At 32.8% G+C, this 15,473-nt stretch overlaps 1 protein-coding gene across 2 annotated transcripts in view; it reads right to left on the bottom strand.

Moving 5' to 3' along the window:
* LOC129797482 (dnaJ homolog subfamily B member 6) overlaps positions 1-15,473 on the bottom strand; it is a 34,026-nt gene that overhangs the window by 9,406 nt on the left and 9,147 nt on the right. The window contains exon 1 of one of the 2 annotated variants that reach the window (XM_055840128.1): positions 10,845-12,602. The exons of the other annotated variant lie outside the window; for it this stretch is intronic. The gene's annotated coding sequence lies outside the window, so the exon portion shown is untranslated. Of the gene's footprint in view, positions 1-10,844; positions 12,603-15,473 lie in introns of those variants that run through there. 2 annotated transcript variants of the gene reach the window in all.

The following is a 15,473-nucleotide window of genomic DNA, read 5'->3' as shown; positions in this document are numbered from 1 at the left end:
CCTAATAAAAATATTTGGTGTGTGTATTCTTGTTAGTTAGATCAATGACGCGATCTCGTGCTCTGCCTTCTTGGACAACAATTGAGAATTGTTCCAAAGAAGGTAAGTTGAGTGAATTAAAAAATCTTTGGCTCAAATAAGGAAATTAAAGGAAGCTGATGGCTCAATCTATTCCATACAAAATGACAATTTTATTTAATCTAAAACTCATTAAAAAATGAAAATTTAATTTTTTGAATGAAAAGACTGAAACTTTTCAACTCCTTGGCGTCTGCCTATCACAAAACTGCGAGTGATTTAGAAGAATTAAACCCCCACAATTTGTTAATTTTATACATTTTTTTCTTCAACCTGCACACAACTTTTGCAGTCAATTAGTAAAGTGATGATGATGGCATCAACCAAAAATAGATTTCTCCTTCCAACAATATTTTATTCTTTTCCCTGCCTATACCAATAATATCATCTTTCTTTCTTGGTACAGAAAAAAAAGAAATGAAACTCCCTCCACTATAAAAGGAAAGTTTACATTTTGTATTAATTTTGCTTCGGGCCATTTTGAGCATATTTACCCTGACCAAATATTTTTTGGCTCTTTCCCACCATTGAAATTATTTCCATTTTGTCAAACTTGATTGAAAAAAACAACGAAGAATTGAAAAGAAGTTGCAAACTTTTCAAAGCATTGAGGAAATTTCATATTTCTCCTGTCAACAATCTCATAAAAAAAAAACTTACGCACCATTAATATTGTCTTCCTCAATCAAACTTTTCCATTGCAACATATTCGCTATATGCTAAACTAAAATTAATCTTAAGTATGTGTATATACCTCCCCCAAAATGACGTATACTGTCGGAGGAACACAATCTCAAAATCCGCACCTCTTCTCGCACAGCACAAATCTATTTCCAGACTACGTCGCACTAAGAATAGACATGTGAGAATATTTACAGCGAGTTTTAAATCACATCAAGTGTATATAGTAAGGTATAGTTCGTCTTTTTTTGCTTTCATTTAGGAACTCTTACAACTCTTCTTGTAAAACTTCTTCTTCTCAATTTGCACCCATTCTTCGTGAGAGCTCACGCATGAAGAATATATATGGTACATTATGAGCAATTTAGAGCGATTAGTTCTCTTTCCTATACGGCACAAATTGCGCCAAGGGGGCTTTTAGGATCTTTGAACTTGGGGGCCATGCCAGTGAATACAACATTCAACCATTTACCGCCCCGGAACAATTCTTTCCCTTCACACATCTTAAAACCACGGAAAATTGCTTTTGAGGAGAAAAAAAAGCAACACTTCTTGTATGTACGTACACAGCTTAGTTACATACATATTAACTTCTCACCTCGTTTTCAACCTCAACTTAGGAAATATTTAGCATATAGCATAGCTGTATCATTTACCCAGGTATGAGACAGTCATTGGCCTACAAAAAATCTCACTATTGCTTGAATTTGCGTGTTTTGTATTATTTTGTTTTATTTATATTGTACATACACCCATAATTACATTTTAGCTTCAATAGCTAAATAGGATTGAAAAATCCGCATTGATGATTTGATGAAAGGTGCAGAGAAAAAAAAAGTGCTGAAAGTTGCGAAAACGCGATTCAAATATCTCATTGGGTGCGGTTGTGCTACAATAAAGTGAAACACATCTAAAAGGTAATTCATCAAGGCTTCTCATTCTATATAGTAACACGGTATAAGAGATTTTAAGCACAAATTAATTGATTTATGCGCATCGTATTCTCGCATCTAATTACAATATTTTAATCACTTTAATCGGTTTGAATTTGAAAGTGCTTCTTGTATTTCCTAGAGGCACACCATACGTATTACTTCATCTTCAATTTTATGCCTCCTCATCACCATCACCAAATCCCCCCTCGAGACATTTCTCTAATACTACTCACACACACTGTATATTATGGAGTACGCGGAGAAGAGTCAACATTGAACCACATTGAGAATCACTACGCTACGACTATTAAGTAGTTTATAGGAGTCAATATAAACCACATAAAATAATTGGAAGATGATTCTGTCGCATGCTGAATGGTGAAAGGCATTCTTTAAGACAAACTGCCTTTCTTTATGGAATTTTATGTTGAAAAAAAAAATCTGCCAACTTATGGTATGAATCCTCAAAGAGTGTCACCAATGCGCAAAGTCTCTGGTAATATATCTTGCTAGAATGTCACAGAGGTTAAAATGAAAAAGTAGTTGTACATAATATTTCTTCTTGAGTATCTTAGCAATTGATGATGCCAACATTGTTAAAAAGTCATAAGCCTTTTGGTCATAGTGAAATGTTTGCAATTTAATGAAGCTGATGGTTGTTGTAGCATGAAAAACATAGCCGACGAATGGTGAGGAAATTATTGCAAGCAAACGTGAAGATATGGCAAAAAAAGACCACATAATATGGAATGAGATGAAAAAAACTAAAGTCTTGTTAATCTTGTCACTGTGTCAATTGGTAACTTCTTCATCCTCTTTTCATTTCTTGTTGCCACACAAAGTCAATTAGAACTTGTCTCTGACCAAACCTCATACTTATAATAGCTAATATATCACCATCATAGCCATTCACACAGAGCTTTTTTTTCCTCCTCAATTCGCCATTTACTTGTCGGGGTATTATGTGTATATGAATGATTACGAGTGCCAGATGTTTTAGCGTGAGATTGTGCTTTATATACAATTTATTTTTATCAAAACTCATTGACCCACTTGGTTTTCCACGTATGGCCATTTTAATAATGCCCTATGGCTCACACAAAGTACAATGTACTGTACATGCCATTAGAAACATTATGTATAGAAGAAGGAACTTGTCCACGTTCTCTCTAATACTTTATAACATTATCCCTCTTCTTCTTGCCCAACCTTCATTGTACGTACACACAATTTCACTGAATAATGCATGCAATGTGACTACAATAATGTTGGAATCTTCGACATTTTACTGGCATATATTGATTTCTAACTTCTTATTCTGATTTTACATTCCATTGAAAAGATTTTTAGATTTTATTCAAAAGTTTTTGAAACATCATAAATTTGGACAGAAACATAAAATTTAGCATGAGCCACTTCAACACCAGAGGAGCGCTTATTGCAAGAAAAACCATTGGCATTTTCTCTGCATATATACTTGCGGGTATACAATTAAAAGAAACAAAAAAATTGTCTTGGACTTCCTACTTATGTGCCCTATTGTGTACAACATAATTTCTTATAGAGGAACTATTAATGAAAATAAGTTCAAAAGGGGTCACCCTTACATAGTAATTATCGTTCACGCGACTTTCTACTTTTCCATCGTAGGCAGACCAACAACATAAGTGCGTGTTTTATGAGGAAGCTCTTTTCTTGAATGAATAAATTGTAAATGATGAGATTTCCTCCCTCAGCATGAAGTGGAAGGAAATGAAAAAATATATAATTTTACAAGTGTATACAATTTTGCCAAATTAATGATTTTTTTTTCAAGTTGAAAAAATAGGCCACCGTACTTTTCGCTTTGAGTAAAACATTTTTTTTTTCATAGACGACAGTGGTAAATGGTCAATGAACCTATAGCTTGGTTTGTGTTAATAAAAATCAATGAAATGGAAAATATCGACAATGAGGGTGAGAGCAAATATATAGTAAATAAATGAGCACATTGACACCGTTTTTTATGCTTTGGACAACATTTTATTTTGAATTATTACCATTGAGTATTTATACGGAAATACTTTGAATGATTCAAAAGTATCAACGTATATATTGCACTAAATTTATTCTTTGTTGTCAATGCAATTAACAACGAGGGTTTTCCACCAAAAATTACCAACAAAATTTACATAGTCTAGAAAACTTCACAGACAATTTATTCAACAATGAAAATGGGACAACTTTTGTGAGTACACACGACAGAAAAATTTAGACTTGCTTTTTTTTGGGCTAACAAAGAAAAATTAATTCTAAAGTAATTCAACCACAATAATTGTGCAAAGAACTCTGGGGAGTTTTCACTGTATTTTCAAGCCCAGAAACTCTATTAGGATGTTCGCTTAAAGTGAAAAAAAATTTCTATAAAGCCAACAAGTAAAGTCTAGTTGAAATTCATATCTGACCTTGTTTGCAAAAATTGATGATTTTGTTTACAACCGCGATCAATTAACCAAAAGCAATATCCAATAAAAAGCAATGAAGTAGTTGATGTCTTGATCACTTTTTCTCCTTGTCAAATGCTTCTTTTATCAATTGGTGTTAACTAAGTCATAATGGTGTAATTGAAATTTTCTCTCATACATTATTAATCCTTGAAAGATTTGCAAAGAGAATCCAATAAATTAGCAACACCACGTGAGACTTTCGCAACATTTATTCCTTCTTCTTCTTCTTCATCTCTCTCATGTATACTCCTTTCGGCATCAAATTTATTACTAATCCAATTTAAACACTTTCAATTCCAAGAAAGTACACAGTGAAAGATCATCTCTCATACCCAACATATATTTATGTACGCACTATGTACATATGTATGTATATAGGAGATTGAATTTGCATAAATGCACTCCGCGGCAAAATGTGCAATTTAATTACTCTTCATTATGGATTTCATGTAAATACCCCTCCTTTTTCTGCAACTTCTTGCACCACACGAAGATAAAATGCATTTGAGTTGCCGCATAATCTCTCACATGTATGTAATGAAGTATGACATTTTGCAAGCATTTATTCACTTTACGCATATCCACTCTGTTGTGGCGAGATAGCAATAATAGAGTAATGGAGAAGAGATCGGAGATTTTATGAGTTGTATGATATCAAACGCATTTTATATTTTGCCGCGACATTTTGATGTATATATTTTATCTGAATCATACCTTTTCCTCATTCATTATCAATTAAATTCTCACAGTAAAATACCTAATCATGTCGGCCTAATAAGATACAGTCAAAGACATATTTAGGTCAAACTTAAATTCCTCTGGCAATTATTGTATCCTTTTAGGGAAAATGCATTTTTCCTTTATGAATTACAATTCACGTTTGACCCCATATTTCTGTTCTCTTTGCTATTCTAAACATCACACCTTCAGTGCATACCATTTGGTGGAAAGAGCATCAAAGCAATTTAGAAGCGCGCGTTGAATGAATTCAATTTAATTTAATTTATCTTTTTTATTTTTCAAACAAAAACGCACTTTGTGATCTAAATACGAGACAATCATGCAAATGGTGAATCAACAAAGTAATTCTACTGTAATGCGAAGAAATAAAAAAAAAGAAAGAAAATGAAATCGGGGAGAAAATGCCAATTAAACAATGACTATGCATTTGAAATAAAAATCTTCTCTCAGAGATGAAGTGTATAAAGGTTGTATTTAGTTATAAGTTAAATTGCAGAGTACCCTATTCTTAGAAGAAGAAGAAAAATCCAACTTAAAGACAAGGTTTTCATTACTTCAATGCATACCAAGTGCACTCATTAAAATTAATCACTTTTGGATCTCTAAGAGCGTGAATTATGTGTGCATATAGTGGTAGATGTTTCAATTACAAATTTTAGTGTTGTTGCACAAGAATTGGAACACACTGTGGAAAAAAAACAAAGATGTTGAGAAAGAGAAATTAAACTTGTGAATGAACAATAAGTAAATAATGTAATGTTATAAAAAAAAAGAATATTTACCAAGGATGAAATTAAATACAGTGATGTGACAATCTGAAAATGTTATTTCATGCATTTTCTGATCCCAATACGATGCATTCTACAAAATTCTGCTGTCGTGCAATAAATGTAATTTTCATCTTCACCTTCGGGATAAACTCTCAAGCGAGTGTGGAGTACCAAACACAAAAGCACCGTGCATAAAGTGATATTTCACAGAGAGCCAGAGCTTTGCATTTGAGGGCCAGTAGTCAATTATTCACAATTTTCTTTTCACAATCATTCTTCACACACACATAGTTTGATCGATTGCAGGCATGAGAATAGAATTTTGCTTCCTCTCTTGAGGGTTCTTTTACCCGCACATCCCTCCTTCACCTCGCGCGCGCCTTGCAATTCACCGCCCCCTCACACCACTTTTTCCATCACAAAGTCTCCACGATAGAAAACAACCAAATGTGGACGAAACATGGAAATTTTCTGCAGTAGACAGATGTTTTGTCTATAAATAAATATTTATACAGTTTGATGATTTTTAGTCATGTACATTGAATTCAAATTTAAGACATTATTTTTAGCACGTACTCGTGACAAAATCATCACAATTTTCATCTTCTCACAGTTGAAAATTTAGGTCATTCACTGACCATATAGGAAGCATTTCAGAAGTCAATTCGTCACAGTTCTCAACTCGCTCACATTGCGAGGTTAACAATTCACATGAGCTCCACTTTGCTGATGATGACTCCAATATTTGACTTTATCATTTTTATTCCCGCCCCCCTCAGCTCTAAAGGAATCGTGATTATAATGGTTTGTATAGCAATGTCAATGTACTTCAGTGTCAAACCAATTTACGACATGAAGACTTTTTTGAGCAATTCACTCAAATAAAAGATTGTAATAAACGTTTTCCCTATCAACTTTGGATGCCTAACAGAGTAACATTTTTATATACTCAAGCTTTTATGTAAGTACAAAATGTTGTAGGTATTTAATTCCTCAATGGCTGACTTTTTTTGTATATACTACATATGCTTGAACCTTCACTGTGCTCTGATTATCATCAATCATTGTGGCTTTTTTTATACCTCCTTCCTCTATTACCATGATAAATCACCTCAATAATAGATAACAGACTATTCAGTTGACCCGGTGGAATTGTTAATTTCACTAATAGACGCATAATTCGGGGGGAAAGGAAGAAAAAAAATAAATTGAATTAATGCTTGTAAATTTTAAATCTTTCGACTCGTATATGATATTTTTGCGTGAGACATTATTAAGGAAGCTCCGAAGAAGAAATAAATAGTCTGGAGGGGAAAAATACTTTGGGACTACATAGCACACACTCAAGTCTTGGCACGAAGAAGAACGCAAAAAATGTCAGAAACTCCCACGCTATTAAATAAAATTACTACAATAACATATGAGAGACAAAAATTATCGAAACATGATCTCAACTGATGAAATAAGAATAAAATGGAAGATTTGTAATATCTCATTCACTTCCTATATTCCATCTAAATTTTCCACACAAATTTTCCAACATTAATTTGCAAATCATAAGAATTTGCCAACAGCTGTTTTCCCACCAATTGATTATTACGCGAGGAGTAATCAATAAATATTGCAAAAGAAATAATAATTTCCATGTTTTTTTTTCATTTTCAATTGTCTTCACAAACAGTTAATGATTTTCATGCAAATCATATTGGTGATGTTTTCAATTGCATGCTTATATAGCATCATCGAACATATATCACATATTCTCCATTATATGTAGTCTATGTAGTAATAATAAAATCGTCCTCCAGCGTGAAATATATCGTTTCAGAAACATCAATAGACTAACTGTGAATTTATTCAAAGTGGATACTTTAAAAATATATTTATGGATTCACCAAATATGACAATACCACCAACCACAGTGACGTCATCGTTTATATTAATTTCTTCATTGTGCAGAAATTTCCAAACATGCGGATGAGCACTATATACACAAACTAATCAACATGTACATATGTTTAAAAGGAAAACTAATTTTAAAAAATCTAAAGAAAAACTATTGAATAGTTTTTGATAATTTTGTTGATTTTTCGTTAATTAAAAAGAATTCATTCACAAATACTTAACTTCTTCCCATATTCCAACTACGAAATGTGTCACCAGTGCTGATGATCATTCCGGGGAAACCAACGTGGCTATTCTGAATGAAACTAAAGGTGACAACAAAAAAATCTTTTTAATGTCTTGGAGACAGAAAGAGGCAAGAAAAACAAGTTAAAGCGACGTCCATGAAATAATATCGCGAATAAGGAGCAATATGCAGATTAATCGACGCTTTTTTTCTCTCTTTCTCTTCTCATTCCAGCTCCTCTCCCAACATGAGACACATAAACCCCATAATGTATAAGCTTCTGTGTGACAGCATTTGTATATTGCTGTCTGTGTTTATAAATGTAAATATTTCTACATTTTTTTTTACTTTAAAGAAATTCATGATTCATTCGTCAATACAAACAAATTAATTCAATCAGACATTTCCACAATTTGTCCGCCAAATTAGCGGAAATACTACAACGTAGCTATGTACTATACTATGTGTAATCAGTTTTACCGTTTTGACCCAACAACACTATCATCTTTTCGATGACGTGGTTGAGTTTTTCTTTTTCATAGAAGAAACCATGTGCTCAGCTTAGACAGTTGAATATTTCTTGTGAATTTTGATGACAAGGTGGAAAAGATTTGAGACTCTCACGCCGAATTTTCTGATATTATATGTATGTACATCAATCAGCATTAATTTGCATTTAGTGTGGAAAAGAACGTCATCTTCTTGTAATTCCCACGTGAGCAAACACTTTCTCACCTTAAAGATTTTAATTTTTTTGCAGTTAAATTTTTTTATTTCAAAAAAAAAAAAACCTCTACAAGTCAACGAAGCGAATGACTTTAAGATTAGGTAAATGGAGTAGAAATAGAGTTAAAGTCAGAGCACTTTCATGTTTAATACCAAACCAAAATAGCTCCACAAGCTTGCAAAATCTGCAATTTAAATTTTTCTTCTGTGATCCACATCTCAAAGGTTTTTCATTCATTCGGATGATGGGTGTTCATTGAAGGTAAAATTGACTTTTTATCTGTGCACAAACACCCGTGAGAGACCTCCCAGAGACGAGCATGTGCCTCGCAAGAGTCAAATTGTCCAACAGTGCACGAAAAAAGAAGTGACATAAGACTTTGTGCATTCATATGGAATCACATGTATTAGTTGAATAATTATTCTCATTTTTTTCCCTCCAGTTATTATTATATTATTATACTATTTGTTATATAATGGTATGGACGCGCAAAGAAACACCAACGCTACACATACAGGTAGGTGTAATTTTGTTATGTGCCATTGAAATTAATTTGTGCTCCACACACCAGCACGAAATCTTCTGAAAGAAGTATTTAAAAAAAAAATCACCGACCATATTCCATTTTAGTTTTCTTCCAGCAAGAGAAACATTTTGTTTTATAGTCAAAAAAAAAAAGTAACACTAAAGAGCAAAATGACCCATAGAAAAGATTTGTTTAATTTTTTTGACTTTCAGAGCCAGTCCGGGCGGAATATGTGGCAACATAGAACTACTAAAAACTACAGTTTAATATGACTCAAAGTAATTCATCATAATTGTGGTGAGTGATTAAAGTTATCACACATACTTTTGATGTGACCACATGAATTGCAATTATCCAATTATAAGATTTATTTGAGACTCACTCTGACAATTAACTTACTAATTACATCTACTTGTTTTTTTTTTGATACACTATTCTATGCCTTTCCACTAAAAAGAAGAATACGGTGTGTATGAGGATGTTCATAGCAACTGTATCTTATACTGCCCAATAAATTCATTCTGCCTGTCTCACATTAGTTACATTTTTTTTCCTCGATGTCAGCTAAATATAATTTACAAGACACCTAATGATGTTTTTTTTTGTTTGTCTTCTTTCTTTTCATTTTGTTGTAAATGTTAATTTACAGCAGCAATCACATTTTAAATTCAAAAATTAATTAGACTGTGAAGGTTGATATTTTCGACAACATCTCATCATCTCTTTTGTAATACGATGCAAGGTATTGGGTGCAGCATACACCAATTGGAACGCAACACAAGTGGAAATCATTTACGTTTTTTTTTTTTTTTACAAATATTCTTAAAAGTTTTATTACTTTCATCAGGTATGAAAAATTCAATAAAATATCAATTGAGAGAAATCATTGAAGCTCTTGATCAAATCGTTGCAATTTGATTGGAACACGCTGTTTCCCCAAAAAGCTTTTTTTCATGGCTTTTTTTTATCATTAATCTACGAAAGCTCTTTGTCTCTCTTTCCAACGCGTGAATTAAAGTGAAATGAAATGTAAATTTTCACGGAATAAATTAAATAATTAATTCAGCAGTAATATATCACATTTTATAGACAGTAATTTGTTTTTTTTTTATCAAACAAAAAATCACTTAAATTGTCCAGAAAGCTCAATAGAAATTAAAAGTTTTCCTTAATACTTTATTCATTTTTTTTTTTTTAAATTCAATTTTGAAATATCACACAGGAATTCCTTGGTGAATGAATAAAATAGTAAAAAAAACTCAACTGTGTTAATTGCTCAAAGTAGCAAGTCTGCGAAATACACCACAGAGTTGCAGCAAGGCCATACGTAATTATGCTTATACTGAGAGCTCATAGTTTTGTCAATAAAACATGGTATATAACATGAAAATTCAGACAAGGAGACGAAGGGAGATAACAAAAAAAATAAGGTTGCGATTGTTAAGAAAATTGTCTGATAAAAAGGTGATGATATGAAGAAATTTTCGCACTAAATGTCGTGGAATATTCTTTATCAGCCTAATGCACAGGAAATATGATTAAGTAATGTACATATAAACATACATACATATTTCTATATAATTCATACATGGTTGGTTGTGTAGTAAAGGGATAGCAATGAAAATTTCCAGATAACGACATGCGCAATCTCACCTACAGCTGATATTGACGCGAAACTTTTTCAATATATAGCATTCACACAACGACTGATATTTTTGCAATGGTGGTCGAATATTGAATAATGAAGAGAGAAAAAAAAGTTTACTTACTTTCAATTCAATATGTATAATAATATGTATAATTCCTTGTCAATTGGTTGTGGTCAAATATGAAGAAAGAAAAGCGCAGGAGTGCCCTTTTGAAGATGCAATTTGTCGTATTTATTAAACTACGTGGAATGTTTCTTTATTGGAGAACTCGTATTCTTCTTATTTTCCAAAAGCAGTAAAAATTTGGGTCGTGCACACAATTTACATTTTAGTCGTAAAATCTCCCAAAAAAGGTACAAAGTAAAGGGGCACAGCCCTTTTTAATTGTCACTTCACTGTGGCATTTTATATAGTCACACTTTCGTCTTTAGCACTGCCGAGAGAGACTATCAAGATTTATTTCTGATGTGTGTGGGCCTCCCAAAAAGCAAGAAACTCTTGTTGCTGGTATATATTTGGGTGTTCTCTCAACTTTTGAACTCTCAAACTTTCTTTTCCTTTTTGTTCTCTGCTTCGGGCAGAATTTTATTTCTATTTAAAAAAAAAATTCTCTCGGTATCTCTGCGCCAACTCACACACAACACCCTCGCCAATGAATTCAAATAATGAATTTATTTATAAATTTTTCTACCGTCTTGAATTTATTTGAATTTTGATAAATTTATCTCGAGCTTTGTGTTCGAGAAGATTCTCCTTATAATTTGAAGAGGGAGGAAAAAAGTGAATATATTCAATTATCGCCAAATGTTACACAACTCAACCGCGCCAGGTACCGATTCCAACTGAACTGACTCTCTCGCACGATTTGTAAAACACTTTTAGCCGAAGTAACTACGGGGTATACTGTAGTGTGTGGTGTAGAGGAAGAGAAACAGAGCTTTAACTACAGACACACAACTTCATGCGCGCTGCCACCACAGAGTGCCTCACAAGTCTCCCAACAAACTTGGGGAATGATCTCTATGGGTTCATGGAAGTCATATTGTAATGAATGACGTTATGGCGGGAGAACGAGCGTCCATTGAATTTTTTCTTCTTCATATAACATATACCATATCACGGGATATTTAGCATTTAATCTTCCATCTCTAAACATTATAGGTTTGTTGATTCTTGGCAGACACCACTGTCAGCAAAAGTCCCAATATTATCAGCAGACATCCACTTGCGGCTGCCACCACACACTCTTCTTTGGCACACCACATGAATTTTATCCACACGACTTGAGCTGCGATACGTTCAGCTGGTTCAGATGCTAACAAAAGGAGAGCATCAGCCACACGCTGGGTGGTACTTATGCTCCTCTATGCTACTCACATACGAACTCTCCGACAAATAAACACCTTTTCAAACAGATAAAGCGACATTTGCGCGCATATAGCGTCAAAGCTCTCTCCTCTTTACCATATGATGATGTATGCTAACTTCCACGCTATGCTAAGGTGCGTTTTAGTGCATCTAATTCAAAATGTTGTGGACCTTTCTTCGCGAACATGCAGTGCAATAATTTCTGTCACAAATTGCTCAATTTATTTACACCGTGTAAATTCTAAAACGGGTCTTTTACACACTTAAAACAACTTTCAGTACATACCTAATGTAAATTAAGTTTTAAAAGGATTTGAAATAAAATTACTGTCTCCCATTTAATGAGTATCAATGAATATTAGAACGGAATGCTAAAGCATAAAAGAATGACGTAGGGGAGGGCGGGGCTAATAAAGTCACTTAAGGGTTTGGAAAAAGCCTAAAATATCATATTTCCTATCTAGATACAATAAAATGATCTGAGAAAGAGTTATAGGGCAGTAAATTTCCTAAAGAAATGAGCTATACATTTTGCTTTATCTATTTGAGAAATATGATATTTTGAGCTTTTTCTAAACCCTTAAGTGACTTTTTTAACCCCGCTCTCCCCTATTGATTAGAAGGTACCTAATGTACATGTATTTTAAATAACTGTAAAATCTCATAAAAATAATAAATTTTCTTTTTTTAATTTTTTCCTGGGCAAAGACTGAGTTTTTAGCTAGATTTTTGCATTGAAGAATCAAACGACAACGATTTAATGTCTTAATATAATAAATTGAAATTGATGCTTTCTTCAGTCTTCCAATTACTTATGTTCATTAAAAAATAATATAAATTAATTGCCATTAAGAGACATCATAAAATATAATAAGGTTTAACGGACATTTGATTGTGACTTGTTTTTATTTTATCATAATCTTGTATGCTATATGCTACAGATTCGCCATGCACATAATATACCTATATATATATTTATGTTGTGCCCCCCTTAACACTTGAAACAACAATCACTTGGCAACTTCAACATGGATGTGTGACCAACTTTGCGCATGACGACGATGTACATTGACGAAGTATAAAATAGAACCATCGGGTTGGGGTACAAAAAAAAACCAGCCGAAGAGGAGAGTCAAAGGATTGTATGGTAAAGCAATTTTTCATTCTCATCCACACTCCCTCCACGTATCAGGTGAACAAAGAAGAAGGAAGCCAAGCAAGACAAGAAATTCAAGTGAAGCATATTCTCTCAACTATATGCAGGTATATACCCCACAGTTTCAACTCTCACACTCATCATCGCCCATGTCAACCAATATATGAAATCGATTGAACTCTCTATCGACGACACACAGAGCACAAATTACCCATCGACCATTCTCTTTTTCTCTTATACATTTAGCACCTTCCCATCTTATTGCATAGAAGTCTCTCTTTATAGTTCAGGGACCTCTTCATTCCGCGGACAACACCATGGGTTAAACTATAGAAGATAAATAACCATTAAATTGAAATTTAATACCTCTACTTGCATATAAATTACACCCAAATACAACATCACATAGAAAAGATGTTAAAACAATGATTGTGCACAATGAAATTTCACATTTTTCCCCGCAAAATCACCCATAAGAGCTTCTTGTAGAGAGAGAGCCATCAAACACTGGGATCTATGCGGTAGCAATAATGAAAAGATCTTTCACCTATTATATACATATATCTCCCTTTCCCATTTCACATTTGCACAGATAAAATAATCATGGATATAGATAGACAAAAGGCCCATAAATTTAAAGGTATTGCCAATGAAGGGACAATCAAAAGGAAAAATAACTTTATTTTTATTGTCTCATGGCTAATAAATAAAGATTAAAGTTCTTATGTTTATTACTACCTATCTTAATTTACATTGTCCCGTGAAAAATGAAAGTCATCTTCTACGCGGAAATTATAAAGAAACTGATAATTTCACGCTATGCATAAATAAAAAAAAAGTAACAAATAAATAGAAATCAGAGCGGAAAAAACGTGGAAAATTGTTTTAAAAAAAACCTTGATAAATTTTAAGATATTTTAATAAAAAGAATGGTTAATATTCAATTTTATATCAAATCATTCTTGGTGCTTCAAGGTTTCAAAAAAGAAGTTGAAGGTTCTTTTTTTGTAGGATCGCAAAAATTAAAAGCTAATCATAGAATTAATAAATTGGACATTGACGTGAAAATTATATACTATGTTGAAAAAAAAAAAACAAAATTTTTATCTTTAGATGTCGCCCAAAAATTTCATTTTCTCCACATTTCCATTAAAATTCAAACTTTTCTTTTAAATTAACTTCTCACAAACCAAGAATAAAATTATTTTATCAGTGAAGAATCCTAAATCTCTCAAATAAATTTTCATACAAATATACACCGTACAAGAAGAGGAATCAAACAGCAAAGTCGATTAACTCACTGCCTTAATTTTTATTTCAATTCAATGAAAGCAAAAAAAAAAAGTTTATGCAAATTATGTTTCAAATGTGCTCTGTGACGTGGTTTTGTATGACTATGTATGCCACGCAGAACAATTGAGAAAAACTTTCTAAACTCACTCAATTACCCATTAAATTGGTGACAATTTTTTTTATTTCTATGCACAAGAACATTCACAAAGTGAAAGAAATGATTTTTGTTATGTGCGGCGTGGTTGAAGAATAATTTCGATGAAAGCTCAAAAGAAAATTGCATACCTACAAATTTCTAGTCTCGTCACTAAATAAACGCTTTGGCAGATAAATAAAATCCACTAAAAGATGTGCCTTATTCCAGCCTATGTATATGTGTGTACAATTGTACAATTTCTTGAAGTGCATGACAATGGATGAAGGGTGTCGTCTTTCGAGCTATTGGTTGCTCACAAGACATGTTGAGTTTGAATTTCATTTGAGACTTTTTTTTATGTTAATTCCCCACACTGCTGACGAGCTATTGTTGGTTATTTCTGCGGTCACCAAGGCATATGAACTGTACATTGATATGTAGGTATATATATTGAAAAGATTTGTGATACATATACTTACTAAATAAACTATACGATATGGAAAAAGTGTGAGGCACGTTCTGCGAGTGACAAAGAATGGTTAAAAAAAGGCGACAATGTGAATAAAAATTTCTCATATCAAAATATATAATTTTTTTACTGCCTCGCTCTCTATATATCAATACGTACGAAAGTAAAGTGTCAATATTGAGATGAGGAAATTGAAAGATTGTTTGCATCGATGAGAGTGAAAAAAAAGTGTCTGTAAACACGACCTGCCATTGATGTAGCATTACCACGTAGTATTTTTTTTTCTTATGAATTTCCTCGAGTCAAACACGATTTGATATTTCTCGA

The sequence above is a fragment of the Lutzomyia longipalpis genome, chromosome 1 (assembly GCF_024334085.1).
Source record: "Lutzomyia longipalpis isolate SR_M1_2022 chromosome 1, ASM2433408v1".
NCBI lineage: Eukaryota > Metazoa > Arthropoda > Insecta > Diptera > Psychodidae > Lutzomyia > Lutzomyia longipalpis.
This window is presented reverse-complemented; position numbering and strand designations above follow the sequence as displayed.